This window comes from Octopus bimaculoides, chromosome 6, assembly GCF_001194135.2.
Source record: "Octopus bimaculoides isolate UCB-OBI-ISO-001 chromosome 6, ASM119413v2, whole genome shotgun sequence".
Lineage (NCBI taxonomy): Eukaryota > Metazoa > Mollusca > Cephalopoda > Octopoda > Octopodidae > Octopus > Octopus bimaculoides.
The window spans coordinates 51,091,622-51,102,783 of NC_068986.1; positions in this window are offsets into that span (position 1 = coordinate 51,091,622).

Consider the following 11,162-nt stretch of genomic DNA (forward strand, 5'->3'; position numbering starts at 1 on the left):
ACTGAAAGAAGAGTGCTGTATATTTGTGTGTGTATGTGTTTCTGTTTGTACCCCTACCATTGCTTGACAACCGATGTTGCTGTGTTTACATTCCCATAACTTCGCGGCTCGGCAAAAGTCACCAATAGAAAAAGTACTAGGCTTACAAGGAATAAATCCTGTGGTCGATTTGTTCAACCAATACCAGTGCTCTAGCATAGCCTCAGTCAAATGACTGAAACAAGTAAAATAAAAAAAAAAAACTATCTATGCCATTTTAATCCTGAGCAAGACCGGGTATCTCTGCTAGTGCATCTATAAAAGATAGAATTAGCTTGGTTTTGATCTGGGGCTAATAAATGTGATTGAGATAGCCATTCTCAGTGACCATCAGTGTTCTTTTTTTTTTTCAACTTGGGTCTGAGGGAAGGAACAGTACCCATGGCCTTCACAGGTACTCCTAGTCTAGTTTGATTCATACCACAGTGTTTAGCATCTGCAGAAAAAAACAAGCACGGAGTGAATTCCAGAAGGCTGAAGTTTTGGGAAAGAAAGATTAGATGTAGTGATTCATGCAAGGCCTGGCATGTTGGAAACAACAAGGGTGATGGGAGAGAAGAGGAAGCAGGTAGAATGAGAGTGATTTCTCTGAGAAGCAGAGTAATTTATAGTAGTGGTATAAAAAAGTGGAGAGAGGAAGCCAGAGGCTGGAGTATATTTCAGAGTGACTATGCCAATCAGTCTAGTAGGTCATTTCTCGATGCAGTTTTGGATGTCAATCGTTGTGTGCAGGAGCAGGGACATGACGATGTAATATGATTTTTGGTTGTTGAGTCTCACAGAAGGGATGACAAGTGAGACCAAGACTTCAGATTTACTGTGCTTGAGAAGTTGTTGGCACTCCATCGCTTACGACGTCGAGGGTTCCAGTTGATCCGATCAACGGAACAGCCTGCTCGTGAAATTAACGTGCAAGTGACTGAGCATTCCACAGACACGTGTACTCTTAACGTAGTTCTCGGGGAGATTCAGCGTGAGACAGTGTGTGGCAAAGCTGGCCCTTTGAAATACAGGCACAACAGAAACAAAGAGTGAGAGAAAGTTGTGGTGAAAGGGTACAGCAGGGTTCGCCACCATCCCCTGCCGGAGCCTCGTGGAGCTTTAGGTGTTTTCGCTCAATAAACACTCACAACGCCCGGTCTGGGAATGGAAACCGCGATTCTATGACCGCGAGTCCGCTGCCCTAACCACTGGGCCATTGCGCCTCCACTGTGCTTGAGAAGACATGTCAAATTAAGTGAAACGGTGGTCATGGCTAGTGCTAGTAAAAGGCACCGGTGCTGGTGACACGTAAAAAGTACCTGTGTCAGTGACATTTAAAAGACACCCAATGTTGTGAAAAGCCAAGAATAGCCGCGGAAATACGGGAAGCGATGATTGGCTGCACGGGCGGAAAATTGTTAAGTTTGGATGGTTTGCCCTTCGAGCTTTACTATTACATGTCAAACTTGCTTGGAAACCTCTGAGCAAACGTTTACTGTAACTGACAGCAGAATGAGAGAATTCTCAGTGATTCGAGGAACGGTGGCAGTGTTGAGGAAAGGACCCTATCTATCTATCTCTTATATCAGTTTCTTAATTTTTTTTTGCAGAACATTGAAGAGTTGTGTGCCTTTGCTCCCTAATCTATTGCAGTATCTAGCCCCGATTTTAGACAGAGTGAACCGTACTTTTGGTACAACGCAATGGCGTCCATTTCGGGCATTTGTATAACACTTGATGCCAGAATTAGGTACTAGCTCTTTCAGAATGTAGATTATCACATATCTGATGCGTCTTCGCTCCAGTAATAAAGTCGTAGTTTTTTCAGCCTCTACCCGTAGTTTATCTGTTGTACTGTTGTAATCTTTTTAGTGTAGTAATGCTGGATCGCTTCAAGCCCCGCTGTTAGTTTACAACTATGTGGTGACCACAATTCAGAGCAGTAGTCCAGGCAGCTGTGAACAAAGGCCTTCCACAGGGTCAACATGACTTCTCGGCTTCTTGTCCTGAAGGATCTTAGTACCCATCTTGCCAGTTATAATTCAAACTTAGACTCCGATGTCTAAACAGGGAATCAATTCAACGGGGTAAATAATGGCTATAAGAGGAATTAAGTTGAGCAGACATGGAGGCAAACTGTTATATTTAATCCCCAAACTGTTATAGTTAATATATCTAGTTTGTTTATCCGCATAATTGCCTCCATCTTCTGCTAATTACGTGCACTTTGTTGTTATTTTGGTAACCGGTTGAATTCTTTGGCTTTACAGCTCTGCCGACGAAGGCAGCAACCATTGATTACATCGGACATTGTGGAGGTAGATGTAACAGCGGCCATACGTGTTAGGTCACTTTGTGAGGTATCTCATGAGTACTACTGGTAACATAGAATCCAGTACAACCTGTTGCATGGTAGGGTCCTCGGCGACTAAACCGGAACCTCCACTTGGCTTGTCTATGTAATAGTGTGTGAATTGTTTTGTTTTTTATATTCTTTTGATTTTTAAATGCAAGTTAATATTTTTGAGTTAAAAGTTTCTTCGTATTAAGCTAAAACATTTCTGTCTTTTTAAAGCATTATGTAATTTTTTAAATTTTATTTTTTATCAAAATTCATCATTCAAAAATTTTAAATCACAGATATTGTATTATTAATTTAAACTCATGTAGAATATATGTAATTCAAAAGAGTAGTAAATGAATATTAAATACAAAACAAAACAAAACAAAAGAATTTCTTTAAAGTTTGTATTATCAGATAACAAAATATTTTCAGTTAGAAAAATATTTAAAAAAATAAAGAAAGATAATAAAAATGTGCAGAATGTAGTAATGACTCTCTAACCATTTTTTTTTCTAAAACTTTGGTGTCATAATTGTCAATTTTGCTTAGGTTGCTATTACTCTTTTACTCATTTACTTGTTTCAGTCATTTGACTGTGGCCATGCTGGAGCACCGCCTTTAGTCGAGCAAATCGACTCCAGGACTTATTCTTTGGAAGCCTAGTACTTATTCTATCAGTCTCTTTTGCCGAACCGCTAAGTTACGGGGACGTAAACACACCAGCATCAGTGTGTCAAGCGATGTTGGGGGACAGACACAGACACACAAACACATACATACACATACATATATATACATATATACGACGGGCTTCTTTCAGTTTCCGTCTACCAAATCCACTCACAAGGCTTTGGTCGACCCGAGGCTATAGTACAAGACACTTGCCAAAGGTGCCACGCAGTGGGACTGAACCCGGAACTATGTAGTTTGTAAGCAAGCTACTTACCGCACAGCCACTCTTATGCCTATTATGTAATTTTTTAAAAATACAAATTTGTAATACCAAATTTTCAATGTGTAAACTTGCAGGTGATTAGTATTTTCACTAAAACTGAATATGAATAGGTCCTTGAATATTTGAATTTAAGCATTTAAGTAAAATTAAAGAGTATTAAAGAGCTTTTATTACTATTTTAGTTTTTAAATTCTAACTTTAGCAGCAGTGTTTTTAATTTTTCTTCTTCTTGTTCTGTACTTTTCCAGTTTCAGTACATAAGAATATTATAGCACTCGCACTCTGTGCCCGCATTTTATCATTCTGTTACTGTTTGTTCTGTACTTTTCCAGGATCAATACTTAAGAATATTCTAGGATTCTGTGCTCGTAGTTTTCATTCTAGTAAAAGACACGTTCGATGAATTTGAATGAAAGTAAGATATTGTTGTTGTTATATTTCGGGACGGTCATTTTTTTCTTGCCAAATTAACATACGCCCTATATATTCGTTCTTCACTTGTTTATTATTGTTCTTATTTTATGTCCATTGTCAGGAAATTTTTCGTCGACATGAAATAAGAACAGTAATAAACAACTACGTGTGTTTATTTGGTAAGAAAAAAAATGACCAGCCCAAAATATAAAAATATTTGTTTCAACACACGATTTCTCATCAGGAATCGTGCAACACAAATTCATTAATGTAAGATATTGTTTTTGGAGCATTATACAAATACGCGTATGTAAATACAAGGAAAATAACTCCAGCATGCTTTATTTTATTTACATGGCAGTTATTTCCCTTTACTTTTGGGCATTTCCAGCCAACATTATAATGTAATTCTCTTCTGTATTTGGTATGTGCAAGTCCCATCTTTCATATGCAACAAGTGGGTTAAAAAACCCAGAAATCTTCGAAACGCATACAGACTCACAGACTAAGAGACTAACACACGCAAACACGCACACATCTACTTATCTATCTATCTATCTAGCTAGCTACCTAGCTACCTTCCTACTTACATAAATGCATACATACATACGTGTGTGTGTTTATGTGCAGGAATAAAAGCAGTTCGCATGCATGTATATGCATGTAATCAAATTTAAATATGGCTGTGTAGTTAAGAATCACACTTTGCAGTCCCGTGGTTTTGGGTTCAGTCCCATAGTGCAGCACCTCGGGCAAGTGTTTTGTCTTATCGCCCAGAGTCGACCAATGCCTTGACAGTGAATTTGGTAGACGGAAGCTGTGTGAAAGTCCATCGTATATGCAAATAATAAACTAAACTGCTGAAGGAATTAAAATCAGAATGTTGAGAAATATTTTTGGTAGAATAGCAGAGAAAAATGTTGTTCCTTCTCGAGCCATGCCTGGCTTATAAGGGCCGGTTTCCCGGTTTCATTGGCGTATAGGTTCCTCACCCGCCTGTTGCAGGTGAGCTGTTAAATGCAGGAGGAAAGAGTGAGAGAAAGTTTTGGCGAAAGAGTCAGCAGAAGTTCGCCATTACCTTCTGCCGGAGCCGCGTGGAGCTTAGGTGTTTCGCTCATAAACACACATATCGCCCGTCTGAGATTCGAACCCGCGATCCCTCGCTGCTCTAATCACTAGGCCATGTGCTTCCACAGAGAAAAATGATATGCAGTATTTAGTTATATCTCTTTATGTACTGCGTTCAAATCCCGATGAGGTCGACTTTGCTTTATATCCTCTCAGTTCAATGAAATAAGTACCAGTGAAACACTGGGATCAATATAATCGATTGGCTTTCTACACATAAAATTTCTGGCCTTAAGCTTATATAATGGTTTTGTCGAGTGTAGTTAGTTGTTACCATTAGCTCTAGTACTTGACTGGTATTTTAGCTTATCGAAGTAGAAAGGATGATCTCAACTGTAATTAACTCGCCTATTTAGCAATTAAACAATTTTGTTTAACTAACTTTAATTTTCCTTTCTAAACTGTTGACATAATATTGGTTTCAAATTGTGGCAAAAGGCCACCAATTTCAGGGAAGTGGGTAAGTCGATTATATTGACCCCAGTGTTCAACTGCTACTTCTTTTATCGACCCTGAAGAGATGAAAGGCAAAGTCAACCCCAGTGGAATTTGAATTCAGAACTTAAAGACATACGAAATGCCGCTAGGCATTTTGCCCAGCGTGCTAATGATTCTGCCAGCTCGCCACCTTAATGGTTTACGTAATATTCCTTTAAATGTAAGACTGTACTTTTGTCGAAACGAATGGGATTGTCTGTAGATTTAGTAGTATGAAGTAAAGATGAATAATGTCCCTTAATTTATTTGTATTCTTCTGTCTTCAGTTCACCTAGTTTTCACTTCTTCACACAGTATTCTTTTATGATATTAACTCTACTTTTTATACAATAGACAAAGATATCTCTTAGCGATCGAATACATGCCATGACATTCCAGGCGCGTACATTCATAACAGAACTTCATCAGGTATGACAGAAACCACAAAACAAGGCAAGTAATCATCTCTATGATAGAGAAAGGATCGGCGCTCATGGTAGAAACCATAACTCGAAACGTTTCTCAACGTCCGGTTTTCACACTCGGGAGATTACGCTGCTGGTATCAAATGATATTTGTTGATTCAGCCCTTGTTCATAGAGGATAGTGAGATCGTCATTCAAACAAAATGGGCAACCAGAGATTAGTGACGACAACTCTGACAAGTTCTGCTCAGACCATTTGCTCATTTTATGTGATTAACCAAAAGACGAGCACACACTTCCTCGTAAATACTAGAGCAAAATTGAATATCATGCCACTCACTTATGTGTGCAAAAAGCGTCAACGCAATTCCGTGTTACGGCGTGAGATCCTTATACTTAATTTGGGATTGAGGTGGATTTTCAAATGCTTATTCATCATCACAGAGATGCCTGCCCACCTCAGTAGAGCGCAATTCTTCAGCCATTTCGGTCCTTGAGGAAATGTTAAGCACTGACAGACCTTACTGTACGAAGAGTCACTATATGTACACCTAAAGTGAACTCGATATTAATGGGAACAACTTCAACAAAATATGACACTTTCTTTTGTCAGCACTTAGATATTCTTTGCTACTCTAGGCACAAGGCCTAAAATTTTTGGGGAGGGGGCCAGTCGATTAGATCGACCTCAGTGCGAAACTGGTACTTAATTTATCGACCCCGAAAGGATGAAAGGCAAAGTCAACCTCGGCGGAGTTTGAACTCGGAACGTAAAGACAGACGAAATACCGCTAAGCATTTCACCCGGCGTGCTAACGTTTCTGCCAGCTCGCTGCCTTGTCAGCACTCATATGTTAAATTTACAATGTACAATGACGGAATAGTAGCGCATGCAGTTTTAACTTTAATATCGAGACACGAGGACCACCAATACCAGCTAAACCTCGTTGCATTGTTACAAATCAATTGAAGATTTTTACGTTTAAGTTCGATCATATACTCGAACTAGGAATAATACATCCCTCAAAAAGTGACTGGTCTTCACCCTAACATATGGTGCCCCGAAAGAAACCATGTGTCTGGTGTTCTTTTGGTGATTATCATGCACTCAACGCCAACACCTTTCCAGACATTACCCGACACTCTCTTTACAGGATTTTTTTAAATAAATGGCGTGCAGGTTTTCTCGAAGGTAGATCTACTCAGAGCATATAGTTAGAGTCTGGTGGAATCGGAAAAAAAAACTGCAATTACAACGTCATTTGGTCCCTAATGGTTTGTATAATAGTCTTTTGGTCTTTTAATGCCGTACAGATATTCCATTCCTAATTGCACTGGTCTCAGCCTATCGCTCACTGACATGCCCAGGAATAGAAAGAAAAGGAAACGACAATTCAACCTCACGTCTTTCATAAAAAGTAAGAGGTTTATTGAAACGACTCCCCTGGTTTATCCCATAGCAGACTTACGACAGTATATGTTAGTAAAAGCATCGGATATTTGAGTGGAGGGTGTTTTGCATTTACTGGTATGACAACCACTCTTTTTCTTTTCTAAACATTTGCGACCACCAGAAACCAAGCAGGTAGGTTTTTCGGGGAATTACTTGCAGTTAATCTTAGCGTAAGGGTCGTAATTTTTGCCATTTCAACATCTGATATCCCCTAATGCGCGCTCTGAAGTCTAGACGTGACCAATACTCACCATCCGAGATTTCTCACCTCAACTACCTCTCACAGTAAACAACTGATATTAAGCGCAGTGAAAGATATTGAAAATGCAGTACCAGATTCACTCTTACTCACATCAATGCATTTCGCACTTCTGCTTTTATCAATTTGGATGAGCTAGCAGCTGGCCAGATTGATGAAAATCTCCCCAGTCAACACAAATCGTTACCTCTTTGATATTCCAGCAAGTGCCTCTTTTTGTCTCTAGCTTGACATATTTGATGTGATGTCACCACTGATCATGGATACCATGTTTGTATCTGAAAAGCTACTTTGAAATGTTTTCAACGAGTTCGATCGTTTGTAACACTCGAGTTCCGTCTCTACACATCGCACATTTCAATTCGACTTGTATAAACAAAGTGTTCGGAAGTGGGCCAAGCACTGTATCACATACCAGGAAGAAAACCAGCTCAATGCATCTTTAGACATCTTTGTTTCAAGGTTTAAACACATACATGTCGACCCTGTGGGACCACTTCCCACTTCACATTGATAGTTACTTGTTTATCAGTATCGACAGGTACACCAGATGCCCCCCCCCCACTTTTTGTTTTAGATGTAGCACTCGATTTCTGTATGCGGCACACCATATACTATTACAAGGGATTGGGGACTGACGTTCGAATCCGACTTATTCGCAGAACAGACATGACTGCAAGGCTGCAATTAAAAAGTGTACCACAGTTTACCGTCCAATAGCTAACGGCATAGTGGAACCTCTCGACCGCCAACTCAAGGTGGTATTGGAAGTCTAAGCAGATCCTATTCAGTGATCAAATATCTTTTTATATTTATGGGTATATACCTACCAGTGAAAACAGACTTTGATGTATTCAGCCTGGACTCCTGTATGACAACACCATCAAGTTGCCTGGCCCAGACGGTTGCTTATAGCCAGTCTCCTGCAATACTAGGTCTGTTAAACTACGAATATGTTCATAACACGAATACTTCACCAAGTCTCTACCAGTTATCACTCATCCACATCAGACCAAAGTACGATTCTCTCAAGACTCAAAATATCCTCATCTTAGACATTTTATACAGGACTATTATCCTCATCTTAGACATTTTATACAGGACTATTATCCTCATCTTAGACATTTTATACAGGACTATTCAAAGTGCTCCAAGAATTTAGCATTTGAAATTCGAAGCCAGCATATTTATGGAATGAATAACCCAAAGTAACTTAACTTACAACAGCTACAGTTTTTCCATTAACTATTCGTATACAAGGATATCAGCCTACCATCAGCTCATCAGTTACTTCATTTTCTGCCAAACTATTAGGAAAACTAAGACATGACAATGCATCCACTGGCCATCCCGTAAAATATATTTGCGCCCTTATTCGGTTTTCTCTCTGCTAACTGTCACCAACAACCATAACTTTCTCGCTTTCTCTTTCTAGTTGCTAGTTTGATATTGTATCTAAAGAATAAGTTTCACCAGTAAGTTATCTACATTCAGACTTTGCTGGTGTCAGTTGTCTTTCATAAGCATTTTGGATCTCGCAAAAGAAAAAAAGAAAGAAAAGAAAAGAAGTTTGAACATTTTCCTCACACATATCGAACTGAATTTGTAAAACACGAACATAACTATGCATATTTTTGCACACATATTTCTGTAAACTGTGCAAGATTGTTGCAAATTAATATCTATGACATTTATTGTTTCAATTCTGTTTTATTCTAATCTATATTTTCAAACCGTATATATACATGTTTAGAAAATATTCGTGTATTTGAAACAAATATACAAACACACATACTCACACATGTCTATATCTATGTATAAATGTATAAAGCATTTTTGTCTCTTCGAATATTCCTTTTAATTTCTCACAAGCACAACAATAACAATGATAATAATCCTTTCTACTATAGGCAAAAGGTCTGAAATTTTGTGGGAGGGGGCTAGTCGATTACATCGACCCCAGTGCTCAACTGGTACTTATTTCATCGACCCCGAAAGGATGAAAGGCAAAGTCGACCTCGGCGGAATTTGAACAACAACAATAATAATAATAATTATTTTTACTTATAGACATAAGACCTGAAATTTTTGGGGAGGAGGCTAGTTGATTACACCGACCCCAGTGCATGACTGGTACTTATTTTCTCGATCTCGAAAGGACGAAAGGCAATGTCAATCTCAGCGGGATTTGAACTCTGAACGTAAAAATGGACGAAATGCCGCTAAGCATAGAATCTATTATGAGTAATGTTAATAGTATTTACTAGTGTAGATACAGCTGGTACCGGACATCATAATACTCTAAGAGCGGCAAGAAATACATTCCGTGCTGCCACTAGGATTCGAACAAACTTCGCAGCAATTAAACAGTATGCTGGTAATATGTTTAAACACGATGTATTTACCAACAGCTTACGAACCTATCTAGAACAGGCTAAAGTAACTTCCATGTACAGCAGAAAGTATTTTAAAAATAATCTCCTAATAGGCGTAGGAGTGGCTGTGTGGTAAGTAGCTTACTTACGAACCACATGGTTCCGGGTTCAGTCCCGCTGCGTGGCACCTTGGGCAAGTGTCTTCTACTATAGCCTCGGGCCGACCAAAGCCTTGTGAGTGGATTTGGTAGACGGAAACTGAAAGAAGCCCGTCGTATATATATATATATATATATATATATATATATATATGTGTGTGTGTGTATGTTTATGTGTCTGCGTTTGTCCCCCCAACATCGCTTGACAACCGATGCTGGTGTGTTTACGTCCCCGTAACTTAGCGGTTCGGCAAAAGAGACCGATAGAATAAGTACTAGACTTACAAAGAATAAGTCCTGGGGTCGATTTGCTCAACTAAAGGCGGTGCTCCAGCATGGTCACAGTCAAAATGACTGAAACAAGTAAAAGAGTAATTTAAATTAAGGACCAAAGACGCGATAAGCAACGCACAGAAGGCAATTCAAAATCATAACACAGCAATACGTTGTAATTTATACGATAGAACAAACCCCCTACCAAATAGTGTTGGTCTGCGTCAGTAAGATTTGTATTATTTAATGAAATCGACACGAAGCGTATAGTGAAGTTGCCGTAGAGAATGGAAAGTCCAACGTTTCGGACAGAGTCCTTCTTCAGGAAAAGTTGGCAGGAGTAAACCTAAAGAGAGACAGCAGAGTTTTACATCCTATAAGTTAGAAAAGTTGACTGTAGCTGTTAAGGAAACGCAGGATCACGAGAGCTTCATATTTAGGCAGGAAGTAGTAGGAGAGAGAAACTGAGAGAATGAGAGAAGAAGCAGAAAAGAGGAATGAATTGAGGAAGAGAAGCGGGTGGAGGTGAAAGTAAAATGGGAGGAGTTGAAAGAAAAGAAAGGAATTACTGAACTTAGAGGAGATGAAGTAGTAGAAGAAAAAATGTTCATTTAAACCTAGTGATTATTTTTCTTATATGATCGCATATAAAAAAATGCGGGATTAATGCATTGTTAAAAACATTGAACAAACGATTGGAAAGGTGAATTAAAATATTGCATAAGTACTCCTTGTAGTGAATTGAAGAAAATAACCCAAATCACAGTAGATGACCTTTTCATAAAAAAAAAATACATAACTTAGCACACATACACACACACACATACACACACACACACACACACACACACACACACACACACACACACACACACACACA